We start from the raw sequence: 21,064 nt of genomic DNA on the forward strand, positions 1-21,064 counted from the left end.
CTCATGCCTGAGAGAGAGAGTACTCGATGCCCGAGACGCCAAAATGCATTTCATCTTCTAATCCTCATCCGCAGAACGCAGCCTGCGAATGCATTCAGCTAAAAACCTGTAGTCTTTCAAGAGCACATAAAAAAGCATGCTACATGAATAAATGATAGTTCGACAAAGCATTTCCTCGGAGTGTAACATGAGTTTGATGTGGATGCTGAGAGCTGGTTCAGTTATAAAGCAATTATGTTCCTAAGGCATTCTGCATAAATACACTTGACCTTTTCATCTATTTAGTCTTACTGGAACATCTTAAAGGGATATTTCACCCCAAAAAATGAAAATTCTGTCATCATTTATTCACCTTCATGTCATGCCAAACCCATTGGACTTTCTTTCGCCGTCAGAACACAAATGAAAAAAAACAAAAAAATAAAAAAAAACTATCATCACTCTTCTCAATCCATTGAAAATCTAAGTTAATAGTACTAAATAATCATTTTCAAGCTCACATCATATATGGAAGCCGTATCACACACTTGGGCATCAAGCAAGTACGGTTGAGCTTCTGTTTATCATACGTGAAAGCTCTGTACTCACAGTATGTGCACTGATCAATGTCTATATGTGCATTAAATTTGTTCATTATACTAAGGGACAGAGTCTCTTCAGAGGTAATACAATAGCAATAAGATTATCATAAGCGTTTCTTTTACAATCGTTTTACAAACTTTTTAAAGCCTAAATATGTTGAATACAGTCTCTTCCAAATAAGAAAAAAAAACTTGGAATGACATGAAAGTGAGTAAATGACAGAATTTTCCTTTATCGCGGGAATAGACGTTGATGAAATTAATACTCTGTCAACTTTTTACTTACCCTCATGCCATTCCAAGTTTATATGCATTTCTTAATCTGTGATTCACAAAAGAGGAAATTGCACTTTATTTTACAGTACATGTGCTTACGTGTTCTTACACTATACAAAAAGTAATGGTAATATAAAATAACATCAGAGTTCAACGTTAGTACCTAGTTATTACCCGGTTATTGTAATCATGATAATAAGCACATAGGATGCACGTGTGAAACAGAACTGTAAAATAAAATACTACTGAAGAAGAAAAATGAAATTGAAAGATTTTTTTAACTATAAATGTTGGGATTTGTCCATACAGTTAAAATTAATGGGTTCCAAAACCAAACTGACTGTCAATTCTTGTACAAAAACAGATTTTTTTTTTTTGTTTGTTTGTTTGTTTGTTTGTTCTGCAGATTAAAGAAAGTTAAACAGGTTTGGAGCGACAGGAAACAGCAGATTTTCCATTCTTGGGCAAACGGTCCCTTTAAGGCCGCTTGACCTTTACAGTAACCTTTTTCACATCAACATGTTCTCCAAGTTTTAAACGGTGAGTTGAGTTGTTAAGTACGTGTGCCAAAGAAGTTACCTGGCCCTTTAAGGATTACATAGGATTATGGTGTGAATGGCTTAAGTCTGTCTACTTTGCCTCTTAGTGTTTGTACTCAAGTCTGTCTGTATACAGGTGCAGACCTTATAAAATCACCAATTTATGCATTAAATTGAGTTCATTTATATTGTAATCCAAAGCAATGTCTGATATACAACTTTGCACCTAAATTACTAATAAAAAGCAATGGCAGATGGTCAGACATCCCTATTTAGAGGTGAGTGGCCTCGGGTTTAAAGCGTTGTGTTCTCTTGAGCTTTAAACCACACCATTGTTCTGAGATTACAGCATGTATCAGAATACTTGCCTCTAAATTTACATATATTTGCTAGATGAAAGCTCAAGTTGAAGCAGATTCCCTTCTCTCACAAAAATAGCATCTTGTGTGTGTGTGTAGTACGGTGGTGCTAGCAAAAAAATTGAACTTTGATTTTTCTGAAAAAAAATTGTGATGGTGTTCTAAAATGTGATTTATTTTTTGTGATAATATATAAATATGACTGTTAACAAATAAAAGCATACAACTATTTAAAAAATATTTAGATTGTTTAAAATATTTACTAAATAATAAATATTTGTATTGCAATATTTCCATGTATAAATGAAAAAAAAGAGAATTAAAAAATAATATAATAATTTTATTGTAAAATTACAACACTTATGGTCTCCCTGTGGTTTTCCACCAAAATAGAAGCTTGATGGTTTAAAGTTTGAAAATTAAGAAATTAAGACAGAATTTCTTAATTTTCAAACTTTAAACCATCAAGCTTCTATTTTGGTGGAAAACCACAGGGAGACCTTAAAGCTTCTCTTTTGTTGACAACAGCCAGTTTATAAGTGCTTCTCATTACAAGTTTGAAAAGATGGTTAGCGCATGTTGCCTTCCCAAATGAACGTTATAATCAATCCAAACTCACAGCACATGCAGAGATGAGTTTGTGTGGAGCATCATTTAATGTGAACTGAGCTGCTTTGAAAATAAGAAGTTGCTGCACTTCACTCTGAAACACACAGCGCATATATTAATTTAATTTAATCTTAAACTTTGCGATTTGATAATTGCACTAAACCATATCTGATTTTGGTTTTATTTAGTATTATCACCCAACTCTACGTTAAGGCGATGTGTGTAATTTTTTTTATGTTAAAATCACAGCTTAATTTACAGAGACAGTTATAAGTAAGCCATCAGAACACTGATTCTCAGAAAAGTGTAAACATTGCGCTTTTAAAACATTGCTTAGCCCAGCACAGCAACAGTGGCTCAACCAATATGGTAGTTGGGGCGGGGTTAACTGTTTGATCAATCAATAGCAAATGGAAGGTGTTTTCAGGAAAACTTCCATGCAAACAGTCATTATTTTTGCAATTCAGTTTGATCTCGAAATTACACATTCACCTTTAAACGCCTCTTTCATCTTGGCTTCCCTAAAAATGTTTGATTACCTCAGCTGTCAGCACTCTTATTATACGATTATATGACTCTCTCCGAAAGCAGTGGCTGCAATCTGAGCTTATTTCCCTTTCTGAAAGCTCTCCGTTCCAATGAAATCACAACATAAATACAGCCAAATATACCTCAGATACCAGTATACGTCTACTGACGAACAAGATGCAATATTAATGTTTATTTACAAATTTCGCTTGACTAAAAAATATTGGAATTCATGACCTCTTGCACTCAAGACAAGAAATATTCCTCAGAGCCACATCAGCTCATGCTCAGGTAGGGGGCTGATCCCCCCTAAAACTGAAATGCTACAACATCCCTGTTTCATTCAATCACTTCACTGGCTAAGAAGTCAGAGAGCATTTGACGGTCACACTGAGATGAATCTTCCTGTACAAGTCTTGATTTTGTCTGGAATGAAAAGGGAAAAGTAGGCCTGAACAGATTACAAAATCTTTTCCACATTTTTATTTTTATTTTTTTACCACAGAATTCTATGGAATGCATACATATCTACAAGCATTATCGAATTAACCAAAATATTAATTACGTGAACATCAAACTTCGGAATGACGTTAAATTATGAGCTTTTTGTGGAATCCAACAGGCAGAGATTCCATACAGGCCTTGACAAGAGGACACAGATGAGAGCTCAGTGTCTATGGAAGAGCTCCATGTGCTCATCAGCATCGGCAGTGAGAGAAGTCACACTCGCTGTAATGAACATGTGACAGCTGCCTCTCAGCCTCACATTTATTTTCTTCATCATTACCTCTCTCGGCCCGAGTGAGCCTCGATTAACAAGCAAGCTCTAATTACTCTAATTATTAATATAGCAGTAGAAGCAGCCATTTAACTCTTACATACGGATGATCACCATCTCATAGGATCTTTATTTATCCTGCCATGCAGATGTAAGGGGCAGAACAATATTTAGCGCTCACAAATAATGTCACACTGCAAGCTGGCCATTAGCGCTGATTTTGTTGTATATTGTACAGTTATGTGTATTTAAAAATGTATTTATGTATTGTAATTTTTAGTAGTGCTCTGATTAAGCTAGTTGACATAACAGATATGTACAGCATACAGTTGAAGTCAAAACTTTACATACACCTTTCAGAATCTGCAAAATGTTAATTATTTTACCAGAATAAGAGGGATCATACAAAATGCATGTTATTGTTTATTTAGTACTGACCTGAATAAGATATTTCACATAAAAGATGTTTACATATTAGTCCACAAGAGAAAATAATAGTTGAAGTTATAAAAATGACCCCGTTCAAAAGTTTACATACACTTGACTTGTGTTGTTACCTGAACGATCCAAAGCAGTGTTTTTTTTTTTTTTTTTGTTTAGTGATAGTTGTCCATGAGTCCCTTGTTTGTCCTGAACAGTTAAACTGCCTGCTGTTCTTCAGAAAATTCCTTCAGGTGCCACAAATTCTTTGATTTTCCATTCTTTTGATTTGTGTGTATTTGAACCCTTTCCAACAACAGTACTAAATGAATTTTTCTTAATTTTGTTGGACAATTTGTTGGACAGTCGTACAATACATTTCACTACATGTCGTACTATGTATGTATATGTATGTGACAAATAAAATTTGAATTTGAATTTGATAAATATGATATTTAGGCAAAACAAGAAAAATGTACTCATCTTCATTCTGTTCAAAAGTTTTCACGGCTCTTAATGCATGACTTTTCATAATTTGTGGGACCTGAAGGATTTTTCTGAAGAACAGCAGGCAGTTTAACTGTTCAGGACAAACAAGGGACTCATGAACAACTATCACTAAACACAAAAAAACACAGCTTTGGATCGTTCAGGTAACAACACGGTATTAAGAATCAAGTGTATGTAAACTTTTGAACAGGGTCATTTTTATAAATTCAACTATTATTTTCTCTTGTGGACTGATATGTAAACATATTTTATGTGAAATATCTTATTCAGGTCAGTATTAAATAAATAATAACATGCATTTTGTATGATCTCACTTATTTTGGTAAAATAATTCACATTTTGCAGATTCTGAAAGGTGTATGGAAAGTTTTGACTTCAACTGTATATATTGAAGAAAAATTAACTGAATTTACACAAATCATACATGATTAAATGACTTTTCACTCAATTTAACATTTTTAAGTTTAGTCTTGGATAAACTGAATCCTTCAAAACAACTTGAATACGGCACTAGAAATTATTATTGATGACAGAATGAGACAGTCAAAAATTAGTCAAATGCATTAAAAAAATATAATGCCATTGTCATATTTAGTTAATGTCATTGACAATAAAATCAACATATTAATTCCATGAATTCAAAATTTTTTAAATGTAAAAAAAAATATATATATATATTTCGGTTTGTACACAAATGTACATGTGGAAATACATTATGTGTAAATACAATCATGTAAGAAATCGCGTTGAGGCCCTGTTTACACTATTGCGTATTTGTTATAAAACGGTGTCTTCAAATGAAAATGATCCTCGTCTACTCTGGCGTGTTCACTGCGTTTCAGAAATGATCACCATTCACACTACGCAACCGAAAACATGTCACATGACCATTCATTCACACTGGGCATGCACGTAAAAGTGTAAACAGGAAGTTGGTTGCAAATCACTGGCAGGTACAACGATGAGCATGATGTAATTGTTTACACGGTCATCAAGGATATGCAGAACGAATTTGGGCAGCCATGCCATCATTTTAAAAAATATCCGTTTTGGTCCGTTTACACTGAAATGCAACCCCAAAGTTTGTCAACTAAAGCAGGGTCTGCAGGGTTTTTTTTTTTTTTTTTTCTTTGAAAGTCTCAAGGATCAAAAAAGGTGGAGAAGTGTAAATGACAGGCATAACCGTAGCAAAAATTATGCATTTTAAAACAAAAACGCACTAGTGTAAATGTAGTCTGAATCATCCACAGCCATATCACCCTGCAGCCCAAGACAGGTTGCCCACTGAAGCTAAGCAGGGTTGAGCCTGGTCAGTACCTGGATGGGAGACCTCCTGGGAAAACTAGGTTGCTGTTGGAAGAGGTGTTAGTGAGGCCAGCAGGGGGTGCTCACCCTGTGGTCTGTGTGGGTCCTAACACCCCAGTATAGTGACGGGGAAAATATACTGTAAAAAGCACCGTCTTTCGGATGAGACGTTAAACCGAGGTCCTGACTGTCTGTGGTCACTAAAAATCCCATGGCACTTCTCGTAAAGAGTAGGGGTGTAACCCCGGTGTCCTGGCCAAATTCCCACCACTGGCCCTTATCAATCATGGCCTCCTAGTAATCCCCATCCATTTGATTGGCTCTATCACACTCTCCTCTCCACCTGTAGCTGGTGTGTGGTGAGCGCACTGGCGCCGTTGTACTGTGGCTGCCGTCGCATCATCCAAGTGGATGCTGCACACTGGTGGTGGTTGAGGAGAGACCCCCCACATGATTGTAAAGCGCTTTGGGTGTACGGCAATACACAATAAATGCGCTATATAAATGCATCATTCATTCATTCATTCATTCATTCATTCATCCTGTTTAGGTATGTCAAAGTTACCCTTGGTTGTGAATACTGTATGTTTCCTCGGGAATGGCTGTTTGAAGCCTTTAAATCTAGTTGTGCACGAGTCCCAGGTTTGTTACTTAACAAGTAAAAACTTCTTAATACTTATAGGCAATACTGAATCTCTGCAAAAGGTATTTAAAAGTATAAGCTCAACTGTAGGCAATGTATTATCATCAGCATGGAGCACAGTTCATGGGGCCGTCTACTCGGCCATGTCATGCCTCCAGCTCTTCTGCCGGCACACTGTTCATTTGGACCATATGGAAATGGCTATTGCTGGGGAACTGGCCCACCTGAAAACTCTGGCCTCTACAATGGATAACTTCCCTCTCTGCAAAGTGTGCTATTAATTCCTGAATGCAATGCAGTAGGATATAAATAACAGCTTTGCTTTGTGATCAACTCGAAATTATGGCCATTTCAGAGAGTCCTTTGTTAAACCAAAAAAAGGCTGATCTCAGATCGACTACAGTAATCCATTCAAATAAGTTCGAGGATCAAGTCATTAGACATTCAACAGTAAAGTGTGATAAAACCACAGCTACAGGAACAGTTTAAAAGCGACATCGTGGCTGTTTTTCCCACACAGGGAGAAATATAATCTAAAATAATTTCTAAGTATTCTTTTCTTGTGTTTAAACATATGTGGACTTCTTGGTCTTGTTTGATGGAGATGTTTTGTTGCTGGGATTTTTGGTTGTTTTTGAAAAAGAAAAAGAAAGTTATAGTCTGCAAGATCCATTAATGGCCAGCACTGCTTGTTGATAAAATGTTTCTCCTTCCTTTCTCTCTGACAGGTGAAAAGGATTGATCTCTAAGTCACTAAGTAAAAGATACATGAGTTTACTTTATGAAGGTACCGCAAATAAATCAGAAGGCCATGGCTATGCCTCAGTGCCCTCTGTAAATACACATTCATGTATAGCAGATATAGAATATGTAGATATGTATATGTAGATATAGCAGTACTCACAGACAGTTGGTGTCAGAAGCATGTGAAACTGGGCATTCTCTCTCACACTATACACTTCATAATAATGGTTCCACTAAGAAACTTTAACACTAGAACTACCGAGGCAGTCATTATGACAGTTTTTAAATTTTTCAATGTAATAACTTTGTTGAGTTAAAAGCCATATAACTATAGTATGCTGACATTTCGTAAATGTGTGCACATTTTATTTTAACATTGTTATTTTGTTAAAATTACAAAACAAAAATTCCTGTTCGTTAAAAAAAGCCAGGTGGACACCAATTCGTCAACTGCTGCCATTCAATCTGCCACGGTTCCAGGTATATTATGCTGAGGGGAGGATAGCCTGGCTGTTATCAATAATAGCTATTATTATTATTATTATTATTATTATGTGCAATGCAATAGCAAATGCATATAGGCAAATTTTAGCCCTGACAAGACTGAAATTGTGAAATAATAAACTAATAATAAAATAACTAATTAAGCTATATATATTTTTTGGCGACAGTCACAATATTTATTATTACCTATGCTGTCATAACAGATAATTTATTCATGGATTATGATTCCACTGGTGGCCGCATAGAACTGTTTTCGATTTGTGTGAGCCAAACATTTCCAACAAAAGTTCAAATGTATTAAAGAAAGATTTATGTGATCATTTTCCAAATTTACAACATGTTTTATCTATTAAAATATTCAGCTTTAGTTCTTTTTTTTTTTTTTTACTTTTCTGTATTTACAAATTACTTTTCAAATACAACATTTTCACTGTGGTGACAAATCTTTGCTCTCCCACTTGCTGGACACCAAGCGAGGCAAGCACATTCGGGAGCAGTCCAGTAGCTCTTACACAATTATATATTACAAAAAATATAATATTTTTTAGGCTGGTAACGTCATAAAATATTGTCAATCAATTTATCAATTAATTTCTATTAACTAAATTAAATCAACATTTGGTGTGACAATCCTTTAAAGCAGCTTATGCCCTAGCTGCACTTGCGCATTGTTTTTCAGATAGCTTTGTAGGCAGGTTTCTTGAAACATCTTGGAGATGTTATAATTTATGGTGAAAAGGGTTGAAACAAGGAGGAGACTTTATAATTTATGTTGAAAGGGGCATTCCAGAAGTTCCCACATTAACCATGGCTTTGGATTATACAGTATTTTTTTTAATGATTTGTAAGGATTGGCCCTTATTTTAATTTAGCTTTTAGGGAATCTATTCTTAAGATTCAATATTTATATGATATCAATCAAAACGTATAATTTCTAAGATTTTAATGACTCGTTGTCACAGATCGGCCAGGCTCCCCATCCAGCCAATCACAACGAGCACCCTCACCAGAATACTAATCAGCACACCTGCACGTCATCTGCACCTTTTCAAGACACCCCATATAACCACATACCTCACAACAATCAAACGTCCGGTCTCGTTCGCACATAGTGGACTCCTAAAGGTTATCTCTGTGATTTACCTGTGATATACATACCTGTGTACTTACCTCTTGTGTCTCCTCCGAGTGTTGTCTCCATCCGTGTCCTGGATCCCAGTCTGTCCTTCCTGGAAGTTTCCCCTGAAGCATTGAGATGTGTGGTTCCCATCTGTCCTCGAGCTCCTGTCGGAATACACCACGGTTCTGTGAGAAATCCCATCGCATCATTCTCCATCCCTGCATCAGCCTGATCATTACATTCTTCTATCTCTGCTCATCTGCCTATTAATAAACCTTACCTGTTTTGTATCCCGTGTGTGGAGTCTGCGTCTGTAACAGAAGACCGGACCAACACTGAAGGTCACGATGAGCAACAGAAGACCGGACCAACACTGAAGGTCACGATGAGCAGCCCGGATCTGTTTCAGGAGCTCGTGGACCACCTCTGACGAGTTCTTGCCCCAGGATCACCGCCTGCACCACCGAGCACCCCTGTCACCGGAACCACATGTTCTTCTCCGCATACGATCTACAGTCCCATGGCCAGACCAGCGCCCTTCTCAGGTGTGGCGGAGGAGTGCAACGGGTTCCTATTACAATGCTCACTGAATCTAAGTATGCAACCGCATCTGTATCCATCTGACAGCTCTAAGATTGCCTTTATTGTGTCACTTCTCTCTGGCAAAGCCTTACAGTGGGCTGAAACTCTCTTCTCTCAGTCGAGTCCAGTAACCCAGTCCTATCAGAGTTTCACCACCTACATTCGAGAAGTTTTTGGGAGAGTCGAAGGAGATCCATCCATTAGCGATCTACTCTACCATCTCCGCCATAGTTACGCTCTGCAGTTTCGGACCCTGGCGGCCGCTAGTGGATTGAATGAGAGATCCCTTCTCACCGCTTTCCATCAAGGTTTAGAGCCCAGATTGCGGTTACAGCTGGCGAATGTGGATGATTCCTGTGGGATAGAGAAATTAATTCAACAATCCATTCGTGTTTCCACCAGTATGCAGTCCTGTTTCACCGATCAACCGTCGTCAACCCTTTGTACTCCTCCCGTGCCCCAACCAGGGGTCAGTCCCCTCCAGAACCCAACCCAGAACCAATGCAAACGGATCGTACTCACCTTACCCACCATGAGCGGCAGAGGCGACTGCAAGAAGGGCTTTGCCTGTACTGTGGAAAGGTGGGCATATTCGAGCAACCTGCCCCGTTCGCCCGCCGCAGCTCTTGGTGAGTGCCATTCAAGTTATCTCTCAGAATATGAAGCCACTCACAGCTGAAGTATTGCTTACTGCCTCCGATGTGTCCCTTCCAGTGCAAGCCCTTCTTGACTCCGGTTCCGCCGGCAACTTCATCTCCGGTAGCCTCTGCTGCCAACTCAAGCTCCCGACAGTCACCAACCAAACCGTTTACCAGGTCCATGTGATAACAGGAAAGCCCATTGGGCGAACCACCGTCCGATACAGTGCTGGACCAGTTCATATCAAGATGGGTCAATTCCATGAAAAAGAAATCACCCTGTTGGTTCTGGAGGGAGCGCACACTGACATCGTCCTCGGACGTCCCTGGTTTGTACAACATGAGCCCCACATCTTTTGGCGCACTGGGGAGGTCCTGAAGTGGGGCATCCACTGTTTCCCTGACTGCTTCCCAAACCTCCCGAAACCACTCAACCAAGTCTGCTCCAAGATCCCCGTGAATTCTACCTCTGTAGAAAGTCCAGTCGAGAAACAATCTGTTGAAATTCCAGCTTGCTATGCCCCCTTCAGTGATGTCTTTAGCCTGAAGAAAGTCTCCAATCTACCTCCTCATCGGCCATGGGACTGTGCGATCGATCTATTGCCATGTGAGCCAGTGCCCAAGGGTAAAATTTATCCACTCTCACTTCCAGAGCAGAAGGCCATGGAGGAGTATATCGACGAGGCTTTAAAGCAAGGATACATCCGTCCGTCCACGTCCCCTGCTGCTTCGAGCTTTTTCTTCGTGGCCAAGAAGGACGGAGGCTTGCGACCTTGCATAGACTACCGGGCTCTTAACCAGATCACAGTCAAATTCACGCTGCAGGCAATTAATTGTTTTGATTTGAAGAGAGTTTAAGGTTCTAATGCTCGTTTCCAAGAATGCTCTAACTTCAACCTGAGGGAGTCACAAGCAAGGAACTTTGCTATCTTTACTCTTAAAGATGAATGCAACCAATTTACAGCAGAATTATGAAGAATTATTTGATTACTTTCTCTGAGTTGTTTTGTTCCTTTCCTGGTTGAGGGAACCCCGGGTGCGGATTGGCTGCTGAAGTCGTCGTTGTGTGATGTCACTGGGGATGCCTTCTTGCAATCGGTTGGTTTCTCTGTGACGTGATGATGCTCTTAGGAAGTCTGTTTAGAGTTCTTTCGGCCTCAGGTGTTAAAGTTTCTTTGGTTAGAGCTTTGTAGGCATGTGTGGTTCCTCGCCAGATGGTGTATGGCTGAGAGGGCTTAACAGCGTGATCAGATGAGGAGCCGAAGTTTCAAACAGCGCGTGAGCAAGCAGCAAGCAACAGCACACCAAAGTTGGGTGTCTGTCTTTATTGGGCTGATTTCAGTCTGCCCCTTTTTCTGTTTGATCCAATCACAAGTGTTTCTGTAGGGCGGAGCCCCGCCCTGCACGGCTCAGTTTTCTGTGCGTAAATCCTTTGCTGAGTTATTTCATAAAATGAAGAACATATCATAGCAGATTCCTATAAGTGTTTTAATCATACATTACGATGAGAAAAGTCAACTTTCATCCACACCAAATTATTGCTGACGCAACTAGCTTTCATTCAAAATCAAACACCAAGTATTTTGCATACCCAAAGTACATATATCAATTTGATCTATTACGCGGTTAAGGCATAAATTAGACGATCCTAAATTCTAAATAATCACACCAAGCATGTGAAACTAAACAATAGTGATCGGGAAGAATTACACATCAAGAGATTACAACAATAACATAGATTCCAATAACACAGCAAGCTTAATTTAATTTCATAAAATACAACTTGAATATATATTGTAAATATATTGTATATATTACTTTTGAGTATATTGCTTTAATAGCAGCAGCGATTATTATTTGTCCTTTTGGGAACACTTATAAAGGTCCGATCTTCTTTGTTCTGCCAATAAAAAATTTATCTGCTGGGGAGGAACGGGAGGTCATGGGAATGTCACTCCGGGTGGAGATCTGGTGATTTTCTTAGCTCGGACGTCTGTTGTAAAACCATCATCTTTGTTGATACCATCGTTGAATTACTGCGTTAAACGATCAGGATATATCAGGGAGGGTCTGTGCTGGAGCCTTTCCAGATGCCACATGCTTTGTACTGTTGATTATGCGACTTTTATTTATGGTAAACCGGTCAGGAACAACATTGAAGGTTCTGTTCTAATCCATTTCAGATGTTCCCTCAAATTTATCCTGGGTTTTAGAGGTCTGCTGAGATAAGGAGATTTAGGGCAGGAAATCAGCCAGCCAGTCAAATGCAGATGCTGGGAGTGGAAGTCTTAACTCCTGCTAAAGAATGTGCTGTCTTGAAATTATTTTGTGTGTGTGTCCTGGTCTACTAGGCACTACAGATTCCATAATGTCTGAATCATTGTTACCATACTGTTATGGTAAAGTTCTGGCAACCACAGTGGCGACTATATTATAAAATTAAAAAACAAACAAACACATTACAGTTCACCTTCCATCACAGGGGTTCATTGGGAGACTTGTTTCAAATAGGCTCTCTGTAGTAGAGGAAGATGAAATTGCATGCGAGCTGATAAGCTATCACGTCCGCCGCTGGTTTTGGAGATGCAATTGGCTTTTATTAATCCTCTCTGCTTTCAGCAAACATTGCAGTGAGTTTTCTAAATGTAAGTCATTAGAGATGAACAATTGCTTTAAGCTGATGCAGCATGTTGTACGTCTTTTTCATGCCCCATATAGATGAAATTATTGTATGGCAGAGCTAATGGCCATGGCTGTGGGAGGGATGCCTCTTCTCAGCTGGAAATAAAAATGATGACATTTTGGAAATGCAACCGACTGATTCGTTGACAAGAATAACATTAGCGGCGCAGCAGAAATATATTTACCTATTCCGGAGGAGATGTTAGGCTTCAGGGGTTTTAAAAAGTCACACAACACGCAAACACTGATGAACTCTTTATGTCCCATGTAGCTCCACACCAAAAACAGTGGTGTGCATAGAAAGTAGAATGATGTGATGTGAAACAGTCTGGAGTTTAGCCTACTCAATGAGAAAGCGAGAGCGTGCGAGGGCCCGAGAGGCAAAGAAGAATATTGATGAATACTGGGGTTCAGAATTACTCAGGAGAAATGCATATAGAGAGTTAGAAAGCTTCAGAGGAGATGTCTATTAAAGCAATATGCCACAAGAGGCCATGTGTTAGAATGATTTTACCACAGGGTGTTTTTGATGTGAAGCCCCTTAGCTGTGGTAAAAATCATTGTAGCGCACGGCCTTGAGTGGATTATTGCAGCAACAGCAATATGAAAAAAGCCATCAATGTTCGTTATGTGCTTAAATAATCCTCAAAGTCGAATCTTTCTGCAGGTTGCAGTGGTGTCTTTAAAAGTGAATGATTTGAATAATTTAACCGATTTGTTCTAAAATGCTGATTCATTTAGAAAAAAAAATAATTTGTAAAAAATAATTTTGTTAAAAGTTATTGAATTATTCATTCAACCGATTCGCTCAAAAACAATGAAACATTCAGGAACAAAACACCACTACTGTAGCAGCTGAGCAAAAACAGACAAAGTGACTGGCTATATTGTGTCTAAAAATGTAATTTACTCAATATTAACTACTTGTTTATTGAGCTGTTTTATATAACACAATCACTTTTTCAACTTTTTCAAACCTGAAAATGTTGTTTCTGCTGTAGTTGTGACACAACTAGATAGATAGATAGATAGATAGATAGACAGACAGACAGACAGACAGACAGACAGACAGACAATAACAACATTCTGGGCATTATTCCCTTGTGCACATGGAATGGCAAAAAGTAGATGTGAATTCCTTTTCTTTAGAGATAAAAACATTATGTATCACCATATTCATGAAGGAGGAGGAGGCAGCCCAGTCTATGAGACATCAGTAAAGCAGCCCACACATCGTTCAGGAGGTTGATGGTCTTCGGGAAAGCTAATGTGTCCCAGTGCCAGATAATATTGTTCAGTTTATATTGTTTATGGGTGTAGAATTCATCAATTATTGAATACATGACCAAATCATTCATTTTCACCGCTAGACAATATTATGTATATTTGGAATCAACCTGGGGCACTATAAACAGGATTCCAGACAGACAGTACATGTCAAATATCTGCCTCAGAAATTCCCCTCACAAATGCCTTTCATTATAAGGGAAAACTGTCAGTCAAATCAAGCTGTCTGACTTAACAATGCAACCTCTGAGAGCTCTCTCCCATCAGACAGTCTGGTCCTCTGGATTCTGAAGTATTCCACAAAGTCTCACACAAAAAGCTGTCGATTGCATAGCGGGATTTAAAATGTGTTCACTGGTGAAATACTTCTTCACCGTTTGATTTCAACTGATTATCACTTTGAAGTTTTTTTCCCCTCCTATTTGTGTAAAAACACAGAGAAGCAAATTCACTGAATACTTGCAGTATTTAGTATGCAGTATTTCAGTAGGAAAACATGTCTCTTATTCACTAACTTCACAATCCAGGCATTGAATGCTCAGAAATAGTTCTGAATATGGTCTATCGACTATATAGTATAAATAGTTAGTTGTACAAATACTGTATAAACAAAACATATACAGTACATCAGCAAAGATGTTGTGATGTATACAGTGGATATGTATAGAAGCTACAAAAATACATTTCAAAGAAACTGATTGATTTTGTAATTATATTTTTTAGTTTATTTTTTTAAAGAAAATTACCTTTTGTGGTAATCAGCATTACACCACAAATGCTGTTGTACTGAACATGGAATATTATTTCAAGTATTTGCATTGCTCTCATTCATTTTTTAATAAATTGCCTCGCAGCCCTACAAAGTATAAGCAGTATAGAGAATGGATGGCTGTTAATGAATTGGTGCATATTTGGAGGATTGTCTGCGCTCAGTTCTCTTCCCTGTGAAGACAAGCAGAGTAAAGCAGCATCTAATCTCTTTGGCATTGCCCTACTGACAGTCTGAGTTGCATCAGCTAGTGTGAACTAGAATGAATGCACCAAGACTCAACGGACAGATTCACGCAAGAAGTCAACACACGTGGCTGCTGCTGTCAGTGAATAGCCTTGGAGGCAAAACGGTGCAAGTGCATAGTGTCTAGAGGAATATCCATAAGAACTAAGCAAATAAAACTGCCTGAACCATTCACTATGATCAAATATTAAAGCTCTTTCATTTTTGCCACTTAATGTGATTTATAAGGACACATCAAAGGATCGGCCCGTTCTTACTAAAATTAAGTTGTCATAACGGTTTCTGTAGACGTCCACGGCATCGATCTCTAGACGAGGGCAGAGGCTGTCAGCTGTAGATCCAGACGGTGATGATAATTAAAGCGTAACTGACAATGATGATTAAAACATGAATGAAAATAGATCTGAGACTTTCAGCGTCCTCTATGTGGCTTTGGAAAACTATATCATGGCACTCGCTTATTTTTTATTTTTTTTAGAGGCACAAAAAGGTCCAATGATCAAGCCTTTATCTTTTAGAAAATCATGATTTTTTAAACAACATGACACATTATATAAAGGTGTGTATAATTATTTTTTTTCTTTTTGAAGCTTTTGACCAATCTTATTTAAAGTCATTACCATAAGTTGTTCTTTTACCTGTCTAAACAAATTAAATTATTGTGATTGTCAGTTTAACACATTAATTTGGAACGATTAATGGTATTTATTTAATTAATGACCCCTTCCCCATTGGTACATTTTGTAATAATGAATTTTCCGACTATCAGAGCAATTGAAGCATGACGTACCACCAAAATATAAAGCAGTCAACACGATAAAAAAGAATTGCATTACTCTCAAGACAGGTTTTTCAAAGCTGAACTAATTTTAACTTGACACATCGTCTGAAAAACATGGAGCCAATGGTCCTAGATGCTGAAAAACATTATGATGTGCCCCAATGGTCATGTATGCATAGGCAAACAATTAAAAATGGTCCAAGTACACATCCTATGTGAACAACCTTGGAATAAACAACAAACTTGGTTGCAAAGTTGATTGCTGTGGATATAAGTTGACTGAGAGGCTATTCAGTGATACAGAAATAAAACAAACAGCAGACTGCCTCCAAATCACAGTCACTTGAAGGTTTGTCTATAAGCAAACACTGATTTATGCAATTAATTTGCTTATTTACTCAGCACATCATGTGACTGATTTAATTTTATCCGCTGACAGAGCTAGAACTGAAGCAGAAACAAATAGAATGTTCTATTATCACTTCAAACATGGGTATACATTCATTCAATGTTTGAAAGCTTCTACAGATATGGGAGCGATAACTGAATGTGAAGTCTTAACGCTCACAGTAGCGATTTAAAAAAGGGGCAGATCCAATCAGAGAGGAGGACACTGGGGTTTTAGAGCAGCCTCTCGCCGTGCCACTATTCAGGTCATAGAGCCTTTCCAAAGAGGACTTACCCTGGTTAAACTGTCCAGTGATCACATGCATGTCTGAGATCCACCATCAGTAGCTGGCCTGTTCCTGTGGGAGAAAAGAAGAAACTAATTAGAAGTTAATTTTCACATTCACAAATACACAGGAGAGACGTCACTTTGCGCATAAGAATGTGTAAGAGCAAGACTTCGCCTTAGACATCAAAACAAAAACGCAAAAAAGTGAGATGGACTTTCATTATGCAAAGACATTTACTAACCTTTTTAAACTGACAATAAATAAATTAATAATAATAATAATCAAGCAGCCGTGAAAGTCCTCGCCTATTAGCGCTACATCTTCTGATTCGCCTAAAAAGACAATAAATACATAGCAGCTCTTTTCAACACTTTGACTTTTTTCATGATGAGTGGTTTACCCATGGATAATTTACATTTTACATTTATTCATTTAGCTGACGCTTTTATCCAAAGCGACTTAAAATTGCTATATATGTCAGAGGTCGCACGCCTCTGGAGCAACTAGGGGTTAAGTGTCTTGCTCAGGGACACATTGGTGTCTCACAGTGGATTCGAACCCGTGTCTCTATTTATATAAGATAATTCCTCTATTTATATCTTGCAATACTTCATGGCTTTGGAAATTAATATTCACTGCTCAAAAGATGCAATGATATGCTATGCAAATAAGATGACACTAATGAGTTAGCGATTATTAACACTCCATTAATTCAGTACGTCATTTTCTGTGAGCTCCATGCACATCCACACACAGTGCTAATGAATGTTTGGCACAACAATGTAAAAATTCTAACAAAAAGACAATTAACTATGGAAATGTAAAAACGGTCTACAGGTATAAGGTGAACAGAATGAGAAAGTAGCCTGAGCACAAGTACAATTTAAGTACATCTTCAAGAAAGACAATAGACATTCTGCTAATATGCAAGCATGCATTGTTAACTAAAACTATTCAAAATCATTTTCGATAAACCTAGCATAAAATGAAATATAAATATTAGATGAAAAACAAAAATAAAATAGAAATGTTGCCTTGGCATCTAACTGAAATATATAAAACAAATCTTAAAACAGACTTAATCATATTAAAAAAGAAAATTATTCTATAATATAATTAAAAATATTTTTTGTAAGCCTGAATACATAAGTTTATGTTGAGTAACTAAAAGCACAAAAACATAAAATAAAAATAAATTTAATAATAATATATATATATATATATATATATATATATATATAAAATCCAGCTAACAAAAGTGCATAGTATAAAGTTACTAAAATTGATTACTGAGCTACCAAACTTAAAATGAAAATATAATTAAAATGAAAATATAATTCATATAATTCAAAATATTAAGAAATAATATAATAGCATTATAAATGCTACTAAAATAACTCTGGCATTACTGTATTTAATATACATTTACACAATCTTATAAACAAATAGATACATGTGATTTCAGCATGGAAATTTAAATATTCTTCATAGGCTATCACACTATTGATATGCAAAGTAAACATGGACGATAGAGGAGTAATAGAATTACTGTACAAATGTTAATTGAGCAGTCTGACAGCTTGTTTTTTAATGGAAATATTTTGCCCGATGGAGGTCTTGGGCATCTGCTTGAGGGGAGCAGATAAAAGAGATGGGTGAGATGGGCGCCTTTCAGTATGTGTGAGGTGGGTTGAAAGTGCAAAGATTCAGCTGAAGGGAGATCCGTGCCTGTGACCTTTGAGGCTTTAGTGACGATGTGCTCTTTTTTTTTTTTGGTTAGGAAGTCAGCACTGATATTCCACACACTGATGGACAATGTCAGAATCCTTTCCACAATAGCAGAGTAAAATTGGACTAGAAGGTGCTGACTGACTCCGTCTGAAGATGTCTTTGATGTGCTTTTCTGATGAGGAGGTCTGTGTTGAGTTGCCATTTTAAAATGCTGTAATTATGAGTACCTAGGAATTTAAATAAGTCTGTAATCATAATTTGCATTACACAGTTTTCACCCTGTTTGGCTGAGAAAACGTGAACCAGTGTTTTGACTAAGAATCAGAATTTAATTCTTAATGTGATGTCAGTCTGAATGACATTATGACAGAAAATTAAGATGAATGAATATACACACGAACACATACACACGCGCACACACACACACACACACACACACACACACACACACACACACACATGCATGCTCACAGACATATGAATGCAAATACAGTAGCTAATCAGAATGGACTTGTAATGTTGGCTATCAGTATATATGTTTGTTTGTCCAAGTGATTCTACATTTTGGCATATGTAAATATTGTGACCTTTTTTACTTAGATTTGTATTTTTTTGTCATATGTTATATGTTTGGTCCATGGGGTTCTGTATTTGGTACATGTAAACATTGTCACATTCTTTACTTGCATAATAAAAACATAAATTAAAAAAAGATGAATACAATATTAAGGCCATTTAAGTGTAAAGAGAGCACACTTCCATGACTGTTTATTAACACACTTTAGTACACTTTTAAAAAGTGCACATTGCAATAATTTTAATTCAATGTTTTAATCTTTTGTCATGCTTTAAAGTACACTAAAGCACATGTAAAGTATTTGAATATAATTTTAACTGTAGCGTGTTTAATATTACATTTAACATTTTAACTGTAGTAAATTGTAACTTCATTGCAAATGTGTAACTACAAATATAATTACATTAGTAATTAATGACTTTCAAGTTTCAATACAAATTATATTCAAGTTTTAGTTTATGCTTGTCAAAACATGTGGCAATACAGTTATTAATTCAAAGACAAAATAATTATGAAATTACAAAAAAAAATTATGTCCTACATAATGGGTCAAAACGCACTCTAAAGTTCAGCAACCTAAATTTAAATAATAGTATTTTAATTTAATTGGAATTAACATGCAATTAAGTGTCCTAAAAAATGTAATTCAGTTTGCATCTTATTTGTTTAATTAACATTATTTCGCAAATAAGTATTATTTTTAACAGTACACTTAAGTGTATTTTTTATATAAGAAAATTACCATTACATCAGTAAAATCAACAGTTATTTTGTATTCTTGACTCCGTAAATATCCTCTAATGTCCTCACTGTCACACTCTGCCAGGGAGCACGGAGCAAGGAACGAGGAGTACTTCAAAAGAGAGTCTTTAATAGTCCAACATGGAGCAGGGGAGACACAGGGAATGACATTTAGAACCGACAAACATACACAAAAGGACTGGGGCTTTTAAACATAGGGTAATTGGGGAAGACGACGAGACACACCTGGAGCAAATTAACACAATCAACATGAGGAAAAAACTGGGTCACCGGGAACACATGGGGAGCAAAACACACACAAAACAGTCCACAGGCCTGACACTCACTCATCTGTAGTCAGGGGTCCCAGCAAAAGTAATTACCATGAATGTGTCGGGAGGAAATAGTAAGGCGATATTTGAATTGTTTACTAATAAATTAGTGTTTTCTGTGTCAGTGTCGCAAAGATGAAGATGATGATCCTGATTCGCCATCTCCTCATTAGACGTGCCTCTTCACGGATTATAATGAAAGAGTTTTTGTTTTCGATTAGATTTATTTCCTTAAGTAGTCATTTAAAGCTTTCTATATATATATTTATCATGTCTGTGAGGCATGTATTCGCTGACTTTCGGTTCATTTTTGTGAAGCCTCCTGTTCAAGACGAGACGGCGCATCATTGTTTTCTTTATTTTATAAAAAGTTTTGATGATATTGTGAGTGCACACAAATAAAAGTAGACCCTTTACAGTTCCGAATGATGTATTACTCTTATTCCGCACTTTCTGCTCATAAAAGTAAGTTGTTTCCATTGAAAAAAATGCAAGTGATTGCGCTGGTGCCTCCATGTCCTGCGCTTTAGCTTCCACTCTCCGCACAAACTACTGATGCAGCACACATTTATAGGTTTAACGTTTAAACATTGTTATATGCTTGAACTGTTCTAGTATATCTATAGATTTTATTTTAGGAAAGGCATGATGATTTGAGAAGGCTAAATTGATCAAACATAAGCTATGATCAGCCTGCCGGTCTGCCGCTGGCCGCTTGGTCGTTACTTTAAGAAAGAAAAAAACTTATAACGAACAAAAAAATGCTGCAAACGTTTTTCTAAATTAACTTAATAAAAAAACTAAAAATATAATCACTTTTCCATTACATACAAAACTGAACTATTTTAATAGCTGAAACAGTAATATAATCTGATTTGGGAGAAGGGGAAAAAGACGGGCTCGGGCTGGTAATTCTGTCAAGCGCTCGGACACGGGCCGGGCTAGGGCCTGAGCGTCTCAAATATAAAATATATGTATATTTCTCAATAACATGCCACTAATAAGCATAACAAAAGATGTGTGCGCTGCTTCTTATTTGGACTTTATCCTTAATAGCTAACTTGTTGCCTCACATTTACTAGAACTTCACAAATTATTATATATC

General features: G+C 37.1%; 1 protein-coding gene across 2 annotated transcripts in view; it reads right to left on the reverse strand.

The window, feature by feature from the left end:
* The window catches only part of LOC306865289 (protein ELFN1-like), a 108,965-nt gene that overhangs the window by 39,155 nt on the left and 48,746 nt on the right, over nt 1–21,064 (reverse strand). For both annotated transcript variants that reach the window (XM_079409824.1, XM_079409825.1), the window contains exon 2: nt 16,584–16,647. The gene's annotated coding sequence lies outside the window, so the exon portion shown is untranslated. The remainder of the gene's footprint in view (nt 1–16,583; nt 16,648–21,064) is intronic.

Source organism: Barbus barbus (genome assembly GCF_936440315.1).
Source record: "Barbus barbus genome assembly, chromosome: 4".
In the NCBI taxonomy this organism is placed as follows: domain Eukaryota; kingdom Metazoa; phylum Chordata; class Actinopteri; order Cypriniformes; family Cyprinidae; genus Barbus; species Barbus barbus.